The sequence below is a fragment of the Uloborus diversus genome, chromosome 4 (assembly GCF_026930045.1).
Source record: "Uloborus diversus isolate 005 chromosome 4, Udiv.v.3.1, whole genome shotgun sequence".
Classification (NCBI taxonomy): Eukaryota; Metazoa; Arthropoda; class Arachnida; order Araneae; family Uloboridae; genus Uloborus; species Uloborus diversus.
Window position 1 is genome coordinate 35327654 of NC_072734.1, and position 23273 is coordinate 35350926.

The 23273-nt window shown below is 32.5% G+C and overlaps 1 protein-coding gene across 1 annotated transcript in view; it reads left to right on the forward strand.

Moving 5' to 3' along the window:
- Positions 1 to 220: 220 nt before the first annotated feature.
- The window catches only part of LOC129220225 (metabotropic glutamate receptor-like), a 66807-nt gene continuing 43754 nt past the window's right edge, over positions 221 to 23273 (forward strand). The window contains exon 1 of the mRNA XM_054854589.1: positions 221 to 490. The gene's annotated coding sequence lies outside the window, so the exon portion shown is untranslated. The remainder of the gene's footprint in view (positions 491 to 23273) is intronic.

The following is a 23273-nucleotide window of genomic DNA, read 5'->3' on the forward strand; positions in this document are numbered from 1 at the left end:
TATCCTACATAAAGGTAGCACTAAAGGCCAATCAAGTATGCAATTGAAATTCCACCGTCTACCCATTCACCAACAATGGGCTTTCTGCCAATTTTCGTTCTGCAAAGCGGCAAACACCCGAACAGGGAAAAAAAGAAGAAATCTGTGTCGCAAAAGGGAATTCGGACGCACTCCCAACCACATGTAGTATTCAGAGACGGCGTTTAGCATTTTTGTTTGTTTTTATTTTCCGCTTACGCACAGAGAGAGAGAGAGAGGAAAGGTTCGGTGAAAAATCCTACGCACAGCGTTACGGAGTCATCAATAGTTCCGCTAGAGACTTGATCCTCGCTTTTCTCTTGATTCACAATAGGATGTGATTTCGGGCGGGATTGCGCGGAGATTGGACTCTTGAGCCAGATTGTTGTTTTTGCCACCGAGAAAGCTGTTCTGGATTACAAGCACAAAAATCAGAAGCGGGGACTTCGAAGAAGAAAAAATGTAAACAAAGGTAAGTTTTTTACCTGTAAGACACGCATCTTCATATACTTCGCAGGACTATGCTATAGAGAACCTTTTCTATCTGCTAAGAAAATAGTTATTTGACTTGTTTTCTGAGTATTTAATTTCTTGCATTCGTTTTCCTTCTTATTTCTCTTTTCTTTTTTATTATTCTTTCTTTTTGTTTTTTCTCTTCCTTTCTCTTTTCTTTTTTGTTTTTCTTTCGTTTTGTTTTTCTCTTTCTTTATCTTTTCTTTTTTGTTTTCGTTTTCCCCTTTCTTTCTCTTTACTGTTTCTTTTCTTTTCTTCTTTTCTCTTTCTGCCCCTTTTATTTTTTTTCTCATTTTTATTTTCTTTCCCCTTTTCTTTTCTATTCCTTTTTTCTGTTTTCCTTTTTTTTTCCGTTTCTCTTTCTTTCTCTTTCTTTTTTGAAAATAGTACAATCATAGTCTGACAAATCTCGAGAGACTAAAAAAATACTCTGACGACTAGTTTATCTGAATAAGGATCTTTCAGATGCTTATATTAAACTGAATTTTTCTGTAAACTCCAAAAACGTATTTTTGTCTAAAGCCTAAAATATTTTCCTAGCCCCTAGAATTTTACAATTTTTGTTGGTCGTTAACAAAACTTATCACGACATTTAAAACGCAATGTTTTTCTTAATTTGGAGCATAGATATTGCTGTAATACTGGTATTTCACGGTGGCCACTATAATATTTATTTCGACAATTATAAGTAATCAAGAGTTTGACTAATGAAAATAGTGAATTGCTTCGCGCATAATAAAAGAGTGGGAGAAGCAAAAACTTTTTTAATCTTAAAATGAACTAGTCTGTCATCATTTTTATGGACTTTTTAACAGTCGGTTTCTGGCCAAGCGCCGATCCAAGGGGTGGGTAAGCAAGAGCGCACCGATGGGATCGGCATTGAATTTTAGGAGGGTCACGGCGACCTCCCGTGACCCTCAAAAAAAATTTTTATTCGGCAAATTGAGTCTGAAGATTCGGTAAAATTATCATTATTTGCCAAAATTTGAAGTTCTATACGGCAAACGTATCATCATTCGACGAAATTTTTAATTCCATTTGCAAATTGAAAATTTTCGCCCTCCCAAAATTTAAATTCAGTGGGATCATGTCTTCAGTGAGCACTTTTTTTTCCCTCAATACGGGACACTTACTAACCTTAGGTACGTGTATTGCTGGATTACATTTGGATATGATTTCAAATGAAAAATGAAATTAGCAGAATTTCATGCAATTTGCTTTTACAATATGCATTGCTTCCGGAACTGATTTGCAATTGAGCTTTTTCGCTAGTCCACGAATATGTCTCAAATGAAAATACCCATTCCATGAGTGGATTAGGCCCGAGAAAGCAAAGATACACCAAATAATTATGCATGATTTAATTATTACTGTCATGAAAACGCTTAAAAAGCGCAATCCAGATACTTTTATCTGAAGCGTTCAGAGTTCCATTCTCTCCCTTAAGAAAACGAGACGCTTCAGTACGTGCAGGGACAAAAGTCAATGAAAATAAGGTTTGAGCGAAGATTAAAATCAGTATTTTCAAATGAACAGTAGCGAAAATATTAAAAGGGATTGTATATTAAATTACCATATATGAACAATATACGACATTCCATTATATCAGAAACGGGGTATCTAAAAACGGGACATATAGTCACTTTGATCATGTCCTCCCTCTCAGACCCATAATATTAGCTCAATAACTTAGCTCCTTATTTACCCACTGTACTGTAAAGTGCCATCAGAGTTCAAAACTAAATAAAATACATTATTGGTTTGGAATGGCACCGGTACTTACTATCATAATGTATCAGAATAATGTACTATATATCAGAATAATATACTATCATAATATATCGATCGATCGATAATATATCAGAAACGGAGTACCATGAAAACGGGACATATAGTCACTTTGATGACGTTCTCCCTCCCAGACCCATACTATTAGCTATAATTTAGCTCCTTATTTACTCACAGTACTGTAAAGTACCGTCAGATTCAAAACTAAGTAAAATACATTATGGGTTTGGAATAGCACCGATACTATCATAATATATCAGAATACTATACTATGTATCAGAATAATATACTATCATAATATATCGATCGATCGATAATATACCAGAAACGGAGTATCTGAAAACGGGACATATAGTCACTTTGATCATGTTCTTCCTCCCAGACCCATAATATTAGCCCTATAGCTTAGTTCCTTATTTACCCACAGTACTGTAAAGTACCGTGATATTCAAAACTAAATAAAATACATTATGGGTTTGGAATGGCACTGATACTCATGCATTCCAAATTTATATTGTTCGCTGGTTGGTGAACGAAATTGAAAATGGGTTGAGCCCCAAGTATCTTTTATTTTGCTCTTACGTAGAAATAAAATAATTTGAAAGATATTTTCTGTTTCAATTTATTTCCTTCATACACACTAAATGGGCACTAAGGGTTCTATGAACTTGTATACGTTCTGGGTGCAGGGGCACCCCGACGGGAGGTCACAGTGACCTCATAGGATCTCCTTATTCGGCGAATTTTGTATGAAGATACGGCAAAATTATCATCATTGGGAAAAGTTTGGAGTTCCATTCTGCAAAATTTGTAGTTTCATTCGACAAATTGGGAGTTTCAGCCCTTCCAAAAATTTTAGGTTCGGGGCACTTCTGTCTGGGTGACATCTTTTAGAGTCTTGCTCTAGTTACAGATGCCATTGTATGAGCTCATCACCTATACTTTAATTTTTTCCATGTCATCTTCAGAATTGAGGTGACAAAAAAATTTTCTATACCACCTTAATTTCTCTTTTAACTTTTTTCAAATTTTTAATGTCCTGATATTTTTTCGAATTTTACGTACCGAACATATTTTAATGTACCATTTCATTTCCTCGTCATTAACTGCGAAGATAAGGTTATAATTACAATTTGAATTACTTATATTGTTTAATTTATTCTTACGTAGTAGTAAAAATACAGATTTTCTATGTAATTGACAATGTGATAAATAAAGGATTGAATTAGCATTTTTTAATCGGTTTCCGTGTAGATCCTTCAAGGGTACCGCGAAACTTGCAGTCTTTGGTGAAATCGAAATTAATTACTCAAAAAAGCAATGACAATGAGGTTTAGGTGAAGCTTTAAATCAGTGTTTTTCGAATGAAGAGTAGGAAAAATAATAAAAGGAATTGTGGACGAAATACTCAAATATTATCAATATACGACATTCCGATTATGTCAGAAATGAAACTTTTATTGAAACGATATTGAATGGCACATCCACCATTTGCCTCCATTGTTCGAACTAGGTTCTCAACTTTTTGTCAACAAAAATAAATATCACAACAGGCTTAAGTTCTTAACCTGACGCGGGAATTCAACTTTCATACTTAAGGTTTAATGTTAATTTTTGAAGCTTCTTTTATAAGATAAGCTATTTGAACTATTTGGATGGTACATTCAGGGGCGAACTAGATCCCCTAAGAGGGCGCCAAGCTTGACTCCCAAAGGGTGCATAAGTTCGAGGGCGCAAAAACACACACACACAAAGACACACAGATTCAAGGGTGCAAAAAGAAAATTGAAATAAACAAATTTAAAAAGTTTAAAAAAAAAAAACAAAAAAAAACGAAGGCTCACAGGTTCATGAGCGAGAAGAAAAAAACGAAGGTACACAGGTTCGAGGGCTCAAAAAAAAAAGAAAGAAAAGAAAAGAAAAGAAAAGAAAAAGAAACAGAAAACGTTGGCGCAGAGGTTTGAGGGCACAAAAAATGAAGATGACAGGTTCAAGGGCGCAAGAGCACGCCAGCCAATAGGCCGGCGGTCCAATCTGCCTCTGGAAACATTAACGGAAAAGGCAATCTGAACATCAAATTTATGGACCTTTAATGAAAATATGACGTATGCTTCTGTTATAAATCTTTACTAATAATAAAGCTGAAAGTTTCTCTGTCTGGATATCTGGATCTCTGTCTGGATGTCTGTGGCGCGCGTAGCGCCTAGAGCGTTCGGCGGATTTTCATGAAATCTGGCACAAAATTAGTTTCTAGCATGGGGATGTGCACTTCGAAGCGATTTTTCGAAAATTCGTTTTTGTTCTTTTTTTTTTTCAATTTTAAGAACATTTTTCCTCGCAAATGCTCATAACGTGGTTGAGTAAATTACAAAATATCATAACGTGGAACCGTAACATGGGCGAGCAAATTGGCGAGAAATTCACCATCCATTTTTTTTTCTTCTTTTTGTAAATATACAGGCGAACCAACTGACCTTTTAATTTTCAAATACTGGCAAAGCCGTGCGGGTACCACTAGTACTAAATATAAATGAACGTTTCGTAAAAGGTTTTATTAAAGGTTTCGAAAGAGCTTTTGAAAAAATGAAAGACAATTACATATATGGTTACTTCGACCGTGCAAAATTCTTTTTTTTTTTGGAATTACCTTTCTTTTTGTATTTAAAGTTGTACTTGTTAATACCAGGAAAAGCCAAATAATGACTTAACCGTGTTTGTGTCACTTTACGTTGATAACATCAAAATGATATTTTAAATTTTTTTTTCTCTTCTCAAGCCTCAAATTTAAACTTCATGATTAATTTTTTTTTTAAATGCGTGTGTTTGTGTCAATCCATATTTTAAACAGAGGTTTCAGGGAAAAAAACCAGAATCCGTGTTTCATGTTTCTGCGAAACCCAATATTTGATGATGTCAAAAAAAAAAAAAAAAAAGCAAAAGTTATGCTTCAAAATCAACAAATATTTGTTTTTCTACGCAATTAATTCGTTTTTGATGCGCATTTTCCAATAAAACCCTCGCCGTTTCTGATTTCTTCTCGATTTCTTCGCAACTGAAACGGATCATCACATCGTGGTCAACGCAGCTGTTCCTAATATAAGTAGAACTACGAATTTTTGTTTGATTTACTTTTGGATCGAAGCCTATTTATAGTTAATGAAAAGAAAACAGTTTCCTAAAGGATGTATTTATCTTTGGAACATTCCAACCGTTATTGAATGTAGTAGTAGTGCTATAACTATCTACATTTGTTTTCTTATTAAAACAAATGAATGCCTTCGTTCCAAAATGGTTCAATAAACCGCAAGTATTTTTGTTTTTATTTTCAAATTTACGATAAAATATACCCGTTTATTTTTTCTCATTTTATCAAACTTTTAGTTCATTTATAGTATGTTTTTATGATACAAAAATTACTTTTAAAGTTATATATTAGAACTTTGTTTCTTTTAATACCCGTTTTGGGATTCGTTCTAATTTATTTCCCTTCTAAAACCAAAAACAGAAGTTCCGTCTAGAACTAATCGAACCGTATACCAAGACTGATTTTGTAGTGGGAATTCAGTATTCTCTCAACTAGCTGAAAATTATACAGACTTTTCAGCAACAAAACTGAATTCTAAAAAAAAATGCCTTTGTCACGTTAAATAAAGTTGGTGTAATGTTTCGCTACATTGCATCGCAGCATGTAACTTACGGCTTACAATTTGGGGAATACGTACCACCTATTGGTTTAAAATCTAAACTTAATGTTCTTTCTTGCCACAAAACTCGCACAAAGTTAGCTTATATTACATAAGTGGTGCGTGGTGGCGTAAAGATGATTCATTCAATAGTGACACATCATTATATTTTCATTATTTAGGATAATTTTTTTTTTTTAACTTTAAGTAGGCGTAAACTGAGCGATAAACATCACATTGTAATTCGTTTTTGCGCGTACTGTAATAGTTGAGACTTAATCGCTAAAATCTACTATTGCGTAAAACATAGATTTTCTTCAATGATGCTTTTTTGAGTTCTGTCGCTTCCTTGCCGGGATGCGATGAGTAAACTTAAGTAAACAGAAATACTTGGTTTGTACAATGTTAAGTCTACGGGAGCATAACACTCTTTTAACGAGCAAACCCCACCTAAAGCGCGCAATATTTTTTTGATTCATAAAATTTCTATTGACTTCCAGTTCATCTTACCCTTTTTTGGCAAATTTTCTTTAACATTCCAAAGTCAACCAAAAAGTTTTTGATAAATCACAAGTTCTGAAAACAAGAGATGACAGCACCATTTTAATTTGTGGAGTAAAGAAGCATTTAAAAGTAATATATGTGTGTATATGTGTATTCTGCCGTGCTAAGCACAGATGTGGTATCTGCACATTTTATCAAAATTGAGTTATTGTCACCAGGTGGTCGTTACTAATTTAATTTACCTAAATCTCAAGTTTTTCGGCGATTTGTGAACGCGAAATATTAAAAAAAGCTTTAAGAAAAAAGTCGTAACTGCAAATTTGCTTAGTTTGCTAAGGCAATTTGAACGTAAGTGACAAATACTAAGCCTTTAAAGTGGTATCTGCGCAGTTACCACTTTTTTCCTTAGTAGTTTGTAGATACGACCTTTATACCTTAGTTAAAGCAGTATATTTAATAATGTAGCATTTTATTGTAACACAGAATATTAAAATTAGTTTACCGTTGAATAGTTGATACAGGTTGATAATAAAAACTAAAACAACTTTGCATAATTGTTAAAGTAAATATTCAGCTTTTTCTATTAAAATATTCATATCTAATTCTTTCATGCAAAAAAAAAAAAAAAAAAAAAAAAAAAAAACGCATTTCATTCTACGGCCAGTAATATTTTTATTTAAGTATCGTCTGCTGCCAAAATTATCTCTATGTTCGGTAAAAATGAATCTAGAAAATAAAACATTATAAAAAAAAACACATTCTTTGAATATAAAAAACAGAAAATTGTTATGGATTACAGTTTTAACTGTCTTGAGTTTTGAAAATGGTATCTTTCAGAAGGTAGATTCTGTTAGATTTGTATTAACAAAATAAAGCGAAACAGCTAAGTCCAAAGAAAGCAGATGTTTTCAGTAGGTATTATTTAATGTTACATTGAGCACGTTTTTCTAAGCTACTTTTGTCGTATCTGTGCAGATACCCCTAAAAATGCCTAGTAATTGTCACTTACGGTGAAAATAGCTTAGTATATGAAAAGGTTTTGAAAAGAAAATTTGTCGTAACTACATTTATTAATTTTAAATTAAGATTTTTTCAAAAATACTCTCTTACGGTTTTTAGATCAGTTATTTACAAAACAACTACCGCAAGTTGAGCATTTAATTCAGTCATAAATCAAATAAACGAGTTGTAAAACTTTAATCATCAATTTCTCATTTTGAGCTCTGCTGCAGATACCACATCTGTGCTTAGCACGGCAGTATTCCTCAAACACGATGACACAAGAGACATTCAGTTTACGTTCGACGAGCAAGATCGGTAGCGACCGGTTAGTTGATCACGCGACAGCTAACAATCACGTGCTCCAATCAACGAATCAACAGCTTAGAATGGTAACCGGTGCGGTGACTGGTTGATCATAGAACGCTGCGGTTAGTAACCGGCTACTCACCGGTCGACCGGTGAGTTTCGTCGAACGCAACCTAAGAGAGTTCAAAGAACAAGAAAGTTCAAAGCAAAGTAAGGGAGCAACTATGACAAATTTTCGTGATTTTTTAACGAACTCGCTTTTTATGAGCACTTGGTTATAACGAGCAAATATCGCGGTCCCGTTGCTATCGTATTAAGCGAGTTCGACTGTATATGTGTGTTTTGTTTAAGTATGCTGTATGATTGTGTGGAATACAATAAATAGCTTTGATAAATTTAACTAGGCTGGAATGTTAACTTTTTCTAAATAGTATAAAACTAAGCAAAAAATTCATAACACAACTATTCGCGATTCTAGAGTTTGAATCGACCACGTTGTGGTGTTTTAGGAAATTAGTAAAATAAGTAAAACATTTGAATTTGGCGCGAACAAGGCAGATGTCTGATTGAACAGTGATTAGTGGGTGGGTCTTTGTTATACCTCTTTCAAGTGCCATTGGCCCTCGACTGCAGCGTCTCCTGTTGCTTATTTGAATAGCGAATCAGCTTCACTACTTATTTTATTTTTGACTTTAATTTACTTATTCATTTTTCTGTCCATTTACTTATTTTATTTTGCTTTTATCTATAATGTTATGACACTTCAAATCATTTTTTATGTATTTATTCATATTTTAAAACTTTAACGGGAAACCAGGATAAAAAAGCTTATTTATGTATAGAAATTTATTTTTAAATTCATGTTGCAATGTTTGTCATTGGAATTTCTGATAATCGTAGGAAATAATATGCCATGGTTACGGGAAAATGGTAAACAATTTTAATGTAAGTAATTTTTTTCAGAAATAAATACGTACATGAAACTTTGCTTTCAAGAACTTAATCGATCGGAAACCGTCTACAAATTCTGCTAAAATCATTTCGTTTTTAAAAATACTTTTTTCTCAAAAAAAAAAAAAAATGTAATGCACTTCAACGATAAGGTAATTAATTTTAAAAATTTAATCTAAAATTATATTTCGCAAAAAAAGCAGTCTAATAGAAGCTATGCTTTTAATAAAGCTTAAGCTATGCTTTATTAACAAGGATTATTGAATATCATATGCTGTCGACGGTATAGATTGAAACAAGAAATCGAATTAAGTTTCAGCCGATACAGTTAAATTTATCAAATTTATTTTGTATATCCTACACAATCACACAACTTACCTAGACAAGACAAACATGTAATATTGATATAAATTACTATAAGTAGAAGACATGTTTAAAAATGCTCAAAAATAATTAAACCCAAATTACATAATTTATTTTTTTAAAAGCATATTCCTGAAATAGTTTTGTACAGGGTTAAAGTATACTTTAATTACAGTATAAATGCAAATTTTTAAGTATATAGGACCCTTAAAAATGCTTAAAAATTCAAGAAACACATTTTTTATTTAAATGTCTTAGTTTAACTAAAATTCAATTATTTCCAGAAATGTAAGTCTTTTGAGTGAAACTTGTTTTACTCGGTTCAGCGCAATTAAAGCAAGATAAATGCGCATAAAAATGACGAATTCTGAGAATTGAATTCGCTCGACCAATGGAACGATTTTTTTTTTTTTTTTTTTAATTATTTTTCTTTCTTTTTTTTCAGTTCATTCGGCCGCCACAATGTTCCATAAGAAGCATAGCTTGAAAAATGTTCTTTATTATTTCTCGTCAGTGTCACTGCGGAGATAATTTATGTTGTTCATAAGTTTCAAAGCTTCCTGCGAACTTCTTGGAAAAATTAGCAGCCTTCTACCATCTAAAGCGATACCCTTCTAATTTATATGTTAACTACCGAACTATTCAAAACTTACCGTCTGCAACTTTCACATTTCATTACATTATAATTTATATTCACAATTAAAAAAAAAAGACTATAGAAAGCATTGCAGTTACCGGCTAATGGCTGTTAAAAGAGATAAAACCAAGACGGACATACCTGTGCATGTGTATGGCCTGTCCAATGCGACATATGTCTTGTCCGGTCAAAATTTAAATATTTTTCTTCTTTGGCTAAGTTTTTTAATCACCGTGAGGTGGCGTATTCAAGCTCGAGAACTGCAAATATTTGCAATTCAAAAAAAAAAAAAAAAGCTCTGGGCCAAAAAAAAAAAAAAAAAAAAAAACTGCAGTCTCTGGCAGCTACATGAAAGAGGTAAAAACAAAATGACTCATCCACTTATGCCTGTCCAATCATACATGCCTTATTCGGACTAAATTGTCATGTTATACCTCTTTGGCAGTTTTTAAAATCACCTGGAGGTGGCGTATTCAAGCTCTGAAATAACGATTTAAGATTATAATAAATATCTTGAGTGAAACAGTTTAATGTGTAATTTATCGTTTGCTGATCGATGTTTGTTGATGTTTATTTTTATTGGCAAAGAATAAACGTACGTAATTTTGATGAGAAACATTTTGTTAAAATTTGAAAAATTTACTAAATATTTTTAGAATGCGTTTGAGGGGGAAAATATGCTTATAATATGTTTTCGTTGTGTGATTATTTATTTTTGAGATTTTTCAGGTGCGACAGTACCTTTTAGTTGGCGAAAAAAAATTACAAGCTTCAAGTTCTTTATTAGAACCTCATTTTCGCTATTTCGTGCTTCATTTTTCCTCTAGGATGCGCACCTTCATGAAAGTGGACGGAATCGAAGCGTGGACAAGTGTCATCTCTTGACAGCCAGGCTGTAATATGGAACTTCTAGCGCAATCATTAGTCAGATATTTATTGAGTTACAAATGTTGAGGAACTGGTTCTTAAAAATTTACCGAAGCGGGATTGTTTCAAATATTTGTACTTAATGGTATTAGCTTTATGGAAGAAAAATTCTATTTTTCCATGGCCTTTAACTAAATATTATTATAGCCGTGATATAGTTATACTATTATTTATATACACATTTTGTTTTCACGTTTTGAAATGAAATGTGCAGCTGTTACTCGCAGGACAAAGCGTATACTTTTTCGTAGAAAAACTAATACGTATACTGCTGTTAAAAAATGTGAATGGGCATCCGAGAAAATAGGGTCGTCTAGTTCTGGACAATTTCTTGTCATTTTTTGAGAATCTTTAGTTTCTGAGAAAAAAAGAGAAAAGCCTGGAAAGTCTTTTCTTTTGAAAAAAAATAACACACCAAAAAACTCCAAAGCGATTAAAAATTAAATGTTGCCACTCAAGATATTTAATCTCAGTTGAAATAAGTTATAACTTAACAATTTAAATACTGCGTATACGATAAATATCCGTTGATTTACAGAAAAACTGCAGAACAACTTTAAATGTTGGCAAGACATATAATTGTTTTTACCTTCTTCATATTCGCTCGAAGACAAATTAGATTTTTTTTTCTCTATGAAATTAGGCCTTGACGCAAGTCAAAATGGAAAAGGTATCTTGCGAAACTTGACAAGTGTTTCTTTCCACTGATCAGAAGAAACTCTCTAAATGAGTTATTTAATCACATATTGTGAAATTCAGGCGACTACTCATTATTTTCCCTACGGGGCTACGAAAAGACAGAGATTTCTAAGTTAAACAATGAATCGTAACTTAATGTGATTCTGCTGCAATTTTTTTTAATGTACAAAAATAGTAGAAATGTTTGAGTTGCTTCAAACTACACGTTTTTTTAACAAGTGGAGATGTAATTTATTGTTATTTTAATGAAAATGGACAGTTAAATAAAGTTCAAATTAAAATTTTTGAAAATATTATTGGTTATTATCCCTAGATTCTTTGCAACGCAAATTCGATCACCTCTTTCGTGGTTGACCTAAAAGCATATTACGCGCTTAAGAAAAAAAAATAGACCTTGATTTTTGACTGTTTTGTGTTTTTTACTGGTAAAAAATTTATCGTGAAATAAGGTGAGTAAGAATTTTCATCACCTTTTGATTTAACCAATGAGACTTACACATGAGGCTCAATGAGGCTCACACTTATACGACTGCATTAAAAAAAAAAAAAAAAATCGTTACATCTTTTCGTACGATGATGGTTTAATTTCACCATGAAACAGAACTTATGAAGCAGTAGTGACGATATAGTTAATTAAAACTTGGTTTCTCAAATGACGTTACTGATCAAAAGTTTATTTTTAAAGTGCACAATGCCTTTTTATTTATTTATTTTTTAAAATAAATATTGATATATGGAATAATGTCACTAGCGAACGTGAAGTAAAGTTTAGTAACCACTCTACTGTCGTGGGCAGGTAAACGACAGTAACTGCTAATTTTTCATTTTTCCTTTTTCTTTTTTTTTTCTTTTTCTTTTTTTTTTTTTTTGCCACCAATTTATTGTATGTTAGCTCATTTACAAACTCATTTCTGCAGGTGCAGCCATTTACTGCCCACGCTCTTGGTGGCATTTAAACTTCTCTTTGCATTGCCTTAGACAAAATTTGGAACCGAAAAACCATTTTCTTATGTTTTCGAAGATTTTTTTAAACTGGAGGGTTGTATTGTGCAATGCTTTACATACTAGCCTGCTTCCACTTAAAATCATTTCTCTTTCTTGTTCGAAGCAGTCCTAAACACGCACGTTTTCTTATGCCCTTTTTGTGTATCCGCTTTCGCAGGAGTGCCCATTCCTTCCAAGTTCAATGGGGGGAGTCCCCCTTCCCCCAAATATTTCTCAACCCTCTTTTCCTTTTTTATTTTTTAGCTCTCTTTTTTATTTTACTTATTTTTTAAAAATATTTTATTTATTTTTATTTATTATTATTATTATTATTAATATTTTATTAGAAAAGTTATGACTTCTAATGACATACACATACACACACACACACACACAAACTAAATAAAAAAGTGAAATAAAAAATGAGCAGAATAAAATAAATTTAAAAAAATAGTTTAAATTTAAAATAAATCAATAAATAAATTTAAATAAATTAATTTAAAAAAAAAAAAAAATCCCCCCCCCCAAAAAAAAAAAATTTTTTTTTGATACTGCGCTTTCGATTCTTTCGTTTTAGCTATTTAAAACTCAATACTATCAGCTTGCAATCATTACTGTACCTGCATATAGGAATGTAGTTAAATTTCATTCTGTGTGAGGAAACGAATGATTCAAAATGTTGCGCAAGTCTCGCTGTTGCAGCGTTAAAATGAGGAAATCTACTTGATTTGAAATGAAACCGCAACTTGATGAGCATGATGTGTCAAACAACGGAGTTTGTCATAAATATTTACGAAATAGATGAATGTTTTCTAAACATTTCTACAAAATCTCATTTGTCGAGTTTTTCTCTTCAAATAATAATTTTCTAACTTGGAAACAAAATTTCAATCCTTGGACAGTTTTAAAGGAAATAACAAAAAAAAAAAAAAAACCAAAGCATATTTTTTTATAGTTTTTCCAAGTGTTAATTTTGAACAAAGAAAATTGCAATTTTCATGACGATGGCGATATGTACTGCCCAAATCGAAGCATCATGACTCGCCTTTTTATGACATAATGTGACAAACAAACCTTTTTATCATAAATATTTACAGAACATATAAATGTTTTCTGTGAATTTCTACAAAATCTCATTTGTCGAGTTTTCCTATTCAAGGAATAGTTTTGTAACTTGAAAACAAAATTTCAGTCCTTGGACAATTTTAGCAGGAAAAAAAAAGCTTTAGCATATTTTTTATAGTTTTTCCAAGTGGTAATTTTGAACAAACAAAATTGCAATTTTCATGAAGATGGCGATATGTACTGCCCAAATCGAAGCATCGTGACTCGCCTTTTTATGACATAATATGACAAACAAACCTTTTTATCATAAATATTTACAGAACATATAAATGTTTTCTGTCAATTTCTACAAAATCTCATTTGTCGAGTTTTCCTATTCAAGGAATAATTTTGTAACTTGAAAACAAATTTCAGTCCTTGGACAGTTTTAGCAGAAAAAAAAAAAAAAAAAGCTATAGCATATTTTTTATAGTTTTTCCAAGTGGTAATTTTGAACAAAGAAAATTGCAATTTTCATGACGATGGCGATATGTACTGCCCAAATCGAAGCATCGTGACTCGCCTCTTTATGACATGATGTGACAAACAAACCTTTTCATCAAAAATATTTACATAACATGTAAATGTTTTCTGTAAATTTCTACAAAAACTTATTCGTCGAGTGTTGGTCTTCTAGGAATGATTTTGTAACATAGTAAACAACATTTCAATCCTTGGACAGTTTTAACCGAAAAAATGAAATGTATGTAGCATAATTTTGAAAGTTTTTTTTTTCCATCTGGTATTTCTGAACAAAGAAAATTGCAATTTTCATGACGATGATAATATGTAACGCTAAATCAAGGCATCTATACTCGCAACTTGATGAGTATGGTTTGTCAAACACGTTTGTCATATACATTTACAGTTTGTCATATATATTTACAGAGCATATATATTTTTTTAATATAAAATTCTGCAAAAACTAATTTGCGGAGCGTTCATCTTCAAGGAATATTTCACGCTTCAAAATTTAAAGTACCATTTCTTTTTAATATCTCAGCAAAATCCATTTTAACATCAATCTCATTAAGATAGTTTTTGTGTGGAAATTTCTCTGTCTTAGTACCTTTGATAGTGGCAAAGTTACCTTTGTCATAACTTGAAAGTATAAATAAATTGTCATAGTGACGCTATTTATAAATTAATTTTAATCCGTACCTATCGTCATTGAAAAGAAAGTAGCAGCTTCTTCTTCTTCTCAGAACTAACACTCAATAAAAAAATTCGAAAATATGCTAGATAAATTTTCTTTTTTTCCGTTAAAACTGATCAATAATTGTAATTTCGTTTATCAAGTTATAAAATTCCAAAGCGAAATATCATTTAAGAATATTTTAGAATAGTTGTTGAAACATTTCCTTTAAACTTAACACATAATTTTCGCACTTTGTTTAGAGCGACAAGAATATTTGAACTAACTCTTAATAGAAAGGTGTAAAGTTTAATACACTTAAGAGCAAATTTAGGCCGTTCCTTTTCCTCTGCAAGTGAGTACTGTATAATTTCGTATCAATTTTTGTAAGGAACATTTTTTCTTTACCTAAGAAATCTTACTGTGTATATGTTATTTCTTAGTGAAAACCTTTTCATTTATTACAATGTTCAAATATTACTTTTGCAAGAATATATGGATCATTGGACGAAATGTCAGATTTACTGTGTAATGATGGTTCTTTTTGTTTCATTTTGAAAATATATAAGTAACAATCAATATAGTTGAGGATGCATCGCAAGAATTAATAATTGTAAACTCATGTGCAAAACTGTACATTGCGCGCAACATGAAAACTTCGTTTGAAAAATATCCAAATAATAATAATAATAATAATAAATAAATAAATAAATAAATAAATAAATAAAACATTTTTGCTCAACAAATCACACGAATAAAATTTAATTTTTAGCTCGAACTAATTTGCTTACATGTACAGTGCTGGCCAAATTATTAGACTAAAGAGTTTTTTTTTTTTTGTACACTATTTGTACTAAAATACTATTTATTTCACTGTCAAAGTACAGTACATACTGTACACTGATTATTACGTTATTTTAGCATAATTTAATGTTTGCAGGTGGCAGCACTGCCTGCTTTGTTTACGTTCTTTGTTTATCTATCTACCAGGAACATAACCTTAATCAGCTTAAACAGTTCACTACTTCTTTTTATTAGTGGGTTCTGTTATATTTAAAGTTAGTTTTAGGTAATTAGTCAGTATGTGTATGTGAGTATATATAATAGTGAGTATAAACAATTTTTTACCTCATTTTTTAAAAAGTTAAGAAATGGTGTAAACCTTGTGAAAGGTATGCCAAAAAGACTTAAAATGCTCATCAAGAACAAGGGAATGCATACTAAATATTAGATAATTATTTCACTGTTCGTTAATGTGTCTATAGTTATGTAATCAATAAAGAATTTGCTTTTGAAACAGTCTTAGTCTAATAATTTGGCCAGCACTGTGAGGAAAAATGCGTTCCAATTTCTACCATACGTGATGCTGGGCCCACTGATACGTAAAAAAAAAATAATGAAGTTTAAAAGGGAATAAAACAGATAACAACAACTAAACGTAGCGGGTATTCCAATGTTGTCCACCGCCATCGGAACTATATCAACCACCGAAATGCATATGGAGCTCATTTTTCACTTCTTCCGAAAATAGCCCTATCTTTCCTTGAACTCGTTTTCTGCAATTTGCATTTTTTTAAGCGTCGCCGCAATAATTATTTTTTTAACCAAATTTAATGGAACTTTTTTTAAGTGCTAATAACCTATTCATATTTTTAAAAATGTAAGAATTGTTTTTTGAAAGAAGTTCGGAAAGGGAGGAGGAAGGGGGGGGGGGGGGGGTACGAATGTTTTCAGATACTAAGTGTTGTATCTTTTGAAAACCTTCAATGAATGTAAAGATATTTTTCTTTACTTACAAGTGTAAACTTAATATTAATGAGATATTATCTTTAAATAGATGCTGCTCGGGATTTTTGAAGTAAGTTATAAACTAACATGAATCTGAGATGAATTTTACCATTCACCAAGAAAATTGGTTCTTATTCTTACACGGTATTTGAGAATATAAATACTTTTATTGACATGGTGATATTCTTCAGTTTTACATTAATTGTTTACCTAACTTGAATCTAACAAGAATTTTAACATTCTCTAAGACATTTTTCATATTCATGAACGGTGTAGTTCAGAATATAACTATTCTTATTTTTAAAGTGCGATTCTTCTTTTCTGTATTAAATATCAAATTAACGTGAATCCGACATGAATTTTACCATTCTTTAAGCAATTTGATTCATGTTCATCCACGCTAGTTCAGACTATAAATATTTTCATTGGTTCGGTGCTGTTCTTTACTCATGTACTCTACTTATCTAACGTGAATCTGACATGAATTTTACTATTATTTAAGAAATGATTCGTGTTCATGTGTGGTATAGTTCAGAATATAACTACAGTAGAGCTCCAATTATCTGAATTCTTGCTATACGAATTACTGATTATCCGAATCGCTTTCAAAGAAAAAAATAAGAACGAAATGCATTGTTGTTACATATGGCTTTATTCAGAAATATATTAATACATGTAAAAGGCAGCCAAGAACAGGAAAAGTCATTACAATAAACAAACATACAACAAAAGCAACAATTTAACATCAAAAATAAATCTGTAAATTAGAGGATTTCACAATTGTAGCAGAAATAAAGAGAAAGTTGTTTCAGGGAGTCCATGACAGATCGCGAAGACCAATAAAACTTTCCTAATAACTTTAGTTTTTGATCAGTTGGGTCAAGTTTTCGGCAGGAGAAGAGATGAGTAGCATTCATGTTGCCAGAACTGCAAATTAGACAGGTACTGGATTTTAAGATACCTATCTTGTGGAGGTGCTCAGCCAGGCAATCATGGCCTGTCGAAATGTATTGTAATACACAAAATAATGATTACGTCTATTTCTTCCGCGAAGCTAGTCAAACCGTTCAGTTTAATCAAGGTATTTAGCTAATAACTTTCATTACAAGTAAGCTGTCAGCTGCGTACATACTGTACTAATGTACAGCACTTGCAAGCACGTGAGCATGTAAAAGTGTGCCCATTAGTTCGATTAATTTTTTGAAAGCCGTTTTACTTAACACTTCTTTCTACCATTTTCAACATACATGCAGTATTATCCGAATTTTTGATTATTCGAATGGGGTCCAACTTGAGTTCTACTGTATGCATATTGGTGGGGTGCAGTTCTTCATTTCTGTATTAAATAATAAACTTACATAAATCTGAGATGAATTTTAATCATTTTCTGAAAAAAAAATTCGTGTTCCTCAATCGTGTTCAGAATAAAGTTATTTTCATTATTTCCGTGCTGTTCTTCATTCCTGTATTCAACGTATACTAGCGTGAATTTGACATGTATTTTACCATTCTCTTCGAAGTTTATTTTATGTTCATGTTCATTAACGTGCAACCTTCAATGCTAAAACTTTTTTTTGCAAGTGACGACACTGAAATAAAGTAGCATATCAGTTCCGTGTTTTGATTGTCCTCATTGATTAATGTATTCAAATCGAACAGGTGCATAACACGATCCACCAATTAGAATCTCACCCTTGGAGAACTTAAGCGTTAGGAAATATGTAAGCTGGTAACGCATTTCGTGGCAAACCGGTTTCGAAAAAGTGAAATCCCAAAATATCGTCTGCAAGACAAATGGAAGTTTCTTGAAGGACATCAAACACTTTCCACTCCTTCGGGGTTTTATGATTCATAGGCTGTTGCGCGCGCCCTCTATAGTATTTATCCCACTGATTCAAAAACCGAAACAATTGCCTCATAAAACTTAAAACAAGAGATACGAAAAAGAAAACGACTTTCAAATCCTTTGTTAGTTGATACTTGCGGTTGCTACACGATATAATATTGTTGTTCCTCGATGTTGCGAATTTCGAGTTGTTTCTTTTACTTTGTTGTTTAAATATATTTGTTAAATATCTAAGAGGCACGCTAATGGAACTGCTGGCACTGGGATGTAGGCCCTTGTTCGAATCCTGGCATGGGGGTTTGATTTTAATTGGGTCTCTCCCGCCTCTCTCCTCCCAGCGATCTATATTACACTCGAACGGAATACCATGGAAATTGAAAAAAAAAAGATCACTCGTTTGTGGATCAGCACCAGTAGCGCAGCCAGAAATTTCTTTTTTTTGGGGGGGGGGGGGGGGGGAGCGGGTCACAACATTGCCCTTTTGACTGCAAAACATCCTCCACTGCACGGCATGTAAACCTGGTGTACACAGTATATCTTTCGTAGACAAAAAAGTAAACATTCCGTTAAACTTAAGTAAAAATAATCAGCCAACTACACGCATGGATAATTCAGATATATGTACTTCCATACAAAAATATTTATGTTCATTCAGTTTTTAAATTGTACATGGCAGGATCTAAAAGTTATGAGCCTTCGTTTAAAAAGACAGATTTATTGAGCTGATCGGTACAACTGACTAATAGTTGCAAAAATAGGCAGCTCCTGCAACAATACATTTCTGCAGGTGACTTTTCCAGGACTCAAAGGAATCCTTTAAGCCCTGTTCCGGGATATCTGCAAGGGTTGCATTGACACGTGCTTGGATGTCCTTGATGGAGTCGAAAGGTTTCTTTTCAGCGCTGATTTTAGTTGTGAAAACAAGAAGAAGTTAGGAGGCAACAAGTCCGGACTTTAGGAAGGCTGGGGTTTCACAGGGACGTCGACTCGGACCTTCTTCAGTCAGAACTCCCGGCACAAGTTTCGTGCAGACTTTCCGGATGTGCAACTCCTTCATAACAATGCGTTGCACCGTTGTCTCCAATAAGTCCGAGGCTTTTTCTACTTAATAGAGTCTCAAACCACAGTCCTTGTTCAAAAATTCACACACTCGTTGCACATTCACGGCAGTACGGGCCGACGACGGGAAATCAGACTGGGGTTCGACAGTCACCACATCCCGGCCTTACGGAAGAACTTATACCACTTTTCTAATTGCGAGTAACACAGACATTTAGTCCCAAACCCCTTCTAAAGCATTGCGAACGTTTAGGAAGGAAACCGGAGGCAAAATTTGATCGCTTGCTCTGCTCTGACGAACTTTACATATCGCACGTGTCACGAATCACCATATAGTGGTTACTGTTAAAACCAATGGTGCCGCTCCGAAATCTGGGAGGCAAGTGATCTAGGTTGCGCTGTAAAGCCAACAGCCTCCTCTTCTCCACCGTCGCTGTCGAGCGGAGGGAGCTGTAGGGTGCGAAGTGCATGCCTCAGTATAACGTAAGGCTCATTACTTTTGGATCATACCACGTATATTCAGTCTACTGATTAAAGCAGAGGTTCTTAACCGATTGTCCGGAAGACCTTCACAGGCTATCACATTTTTGCCTGCCCGAGTTAAGAGTTTTCTTGTTTAAAACAAAATAATAAAAGTACTCATAATGATATGGTACGATACTTTAGATTAATGCCATCATTTATAAGAGTTAAAAACTACAATACTGTCTTTTAAGATTGGCAACACTGAAGTGTACTATTTTTTTAAACTGAACTATATACTATGATTTTTTTTTTTTAATATTTTGTATTTTTTCACAGATGCATTCATTTATTATTAAGTTTAGAATTGCTCGTTCTTGGAATTAAATGTTATTGTAAGTAAATGAAAGTTACCCTTTACTTTTCATTAGCTTTTAAATGACTAGTTAAGTTTGCCTCTAAAAAATAGTAATTCAAAAGAGTAATAAAAATAAAAAAATGATAGAAGAACACCAGTCCTAAAGTTTTACCGGTTCGTGACTATAAAGGAACGCTGGATTGAAGAATAAATGTTCTTTAACTTGAAATTTTATTCTATTTTACTTCTTTTTTTGCCTCAAATTGAGACATTATTCTGATTTGAAAAGAATACATCGATCCAAATTATTTCCTGTGAACAAACATTCTTATCTGCTTAGCAGCAATGATAGTTACAGAAGTTAAAATCACGGGAAAAATAGATTAGATGTAAATAAAGAAATTCGCCATTCCGCTATTACTGACATTTTAATTTTTCAGCACAAAGGTATTTATTCTTTACATAGTAATTCTTGTTTCAACTGTTAATACATTTCAGCAGTAGTTTATTGAGAAATTTAGCAATACTGCTTCGAGAAAAACTTAACAAATTTAGGCTTTTTACGATTTTTTTACAGTGTGAAGCCTTTGTTTAAATGTTATTAAACTACCATTTCGAAATTATTATTTTTACTTCCTTTTACAAAAAAGAAAGTATTGTATTTGCGAAAAATATTTCACGCAAAAATCGACCTTAATGTTCATTTTTCTCACACCCGAATGAATAAATTTTCTTATTTTCGACTCGACCACACGTGGATAAGTGCCTACGAGCGTATAGACAAGCGAAATATACATAATGACGATTCCCGAGTTAATTACAACGAATTTTCTCGTGACGTCTGTATGTACGTATGCATGTATGTGCGTATGTGCGGATGTGCATATGTACGTATGTGCATATGTGCGTATGTATGTCGCATAATTCAAGAACGGTAAGTCCTAGAAAGTTGAAATTTGGTACGTAGACTCCTAGTGGGATCTAGTTGTGCACCTCCCCTTTTGGTTGCATTCGGGTGTTTCTAAAGGGGTCTTTTGAACCTGTTTGGGGGGAAATCAGTGTTTATTTCGATGTAAACTCAAGCGATGTTATAATTTGGCGGACACTTGGCGATATATCGGAAGACTTTTGGTCGCCAAGTTTTGTCGTCAACTCGGCGATAAATTTGGCGATGTTTTTATATTTTTTTTAAATCTGTTTTAATTTGGCCACTGTTGGTGATATTTAGAGAGTAAACTATTGAATCACATTACAATTGCCAGTAATGGGGAAATGACATTAAATTGGAGTTAAAGGAAGTCATGTGATGCACACATCAGCTCGTTTTAATTAGAAATATTCCTGTCATATTTCGAACAACTTTTTCAACCAAAAGTGAAACATTACATAAATTTTTAGCCCAAGAAATGATGGACCATTCCACGAAAAAGTCAACTCTTTGTCTCGCAGGTAATGTTTCGTATATTTCATTAAAAAGTAATAGTTTTAAAAGGGTAATGTCGAAATGTTTTGTTTCAGATACGACACATAAGTTTGCAATTTGCTATGCAGAAAAAAATTGTTCATTAATATTTTAAAGTGTTATTTTTTATGAAATATATGAGGCTTCACGTGCGGGATAAAATGACCGTTTTCCTTGGAATGGTGCTGATAAAGATTTTTTTTTAAAATAAATATTTTATGAAGTTCGAAGTCTACAAAGAAATAATTTTAGAAAAATATTGGAGTTTTCCCGCAAAATAAATGCTTTCAAATATAAACTGCTAAATGTTGCAATAAATAACTGTTAAAATGCCTTAGCAGTTAAAACAAGAGTTCTTTTGATTTAGAATCAGCAAACTAAAATTTCTTTCTATCAGTGTCTGAAAATGCTGCCTTAACATACATTGAGAAAATTAAAAAATTATGTTGGTGTTTATAAAAATATAAAATGTAAGATAAAAGAGAGATAATCCTTTCCGCCTCGGGGCAACAAAAAAATTATTTTGACTTTTGGCAACAGCGTAAAACAGAATAAGATTTTGTTTATTAAGATGAAGGTGATATGATAAGAATTCGGCATTTTTTTTATTAGCAGAAGTTGAGTAAGATAGATGTAAATATTGTAAATAGGCTAAAATAAATGTGTTTTTGAATTCAAGCTTTTTCTTTGAAGAACGTCATGAACTTTTATATTACGGTGTTGACAATTTGGCTCACAAAGTTAAGAATGTGTTATGAGACGGTAACATATATACTTTCAAAAAAATCTTATACATTTAAAAAATATAAAAGAGAAAATTAGGTGTGACATTTTTAAATTTTGCGAATGCGGAGTTATTGAATGAGTAAGGTTATGTCATTTTAAAATTATATGAATGCGGGGTTATTGAATGAGTGAGATATGACATTTTAAAATCCTATAAATGCGGAGTTACTGCACGAGATAGGCATGACATTTTAAGATGTTATGAATGCAGGGTTATTGACTGAGTTAAGTACAGCATTTTTAAATTATGTGAATGCGGGGTTTTTGAATTAGTTGTAATTGCATCTTAACTGTAACTGAGGCATTTTTTGAGTTACAATGGTATACATTCTCTGCACTAATTTTAAGAAGTGAAATTTACTCTGTTATGGTAATGATTGAAATGGAAAGAACAAGATAAAATCAATCAATGCTTATCAGCAATGAATAATTTTTCTGCAAATATTCCTTTCCCTCTTTCGCCGGATAGGTCCCATTATTCTACTCCGTTAACTGATTACAAAGGAAATAAGCAAACAGGAAGCTATGCTCACCTAATGAAACATAAAATAAATCGGTACATAAGAATTCAGATAAAAACCATTTTCATCACAAAAATTCACGTTTTAAGTGAATGAATGAGTGATGAAACGCGAGCTTGAAAGTGAAACTCTCCTCGTTTCATTCTATTCTCCCTCGTAACCTACTTACCGAACTGCATCCTCTTTAGCTACAACGATGTGTCGCTATAATGAGCGTTTGCTAAAGATTTGGATCGTTACTTTGATTTCCACAAATGCATTCAAACACTGTCTTTATAAAACATCTTCATATTGAATGACAGTATTGCCAGGGGAATTTATTTCTTCATGTAGGTTTAGATGATTTGTTAAACCTTGTATTTATCAAAGAACCATTT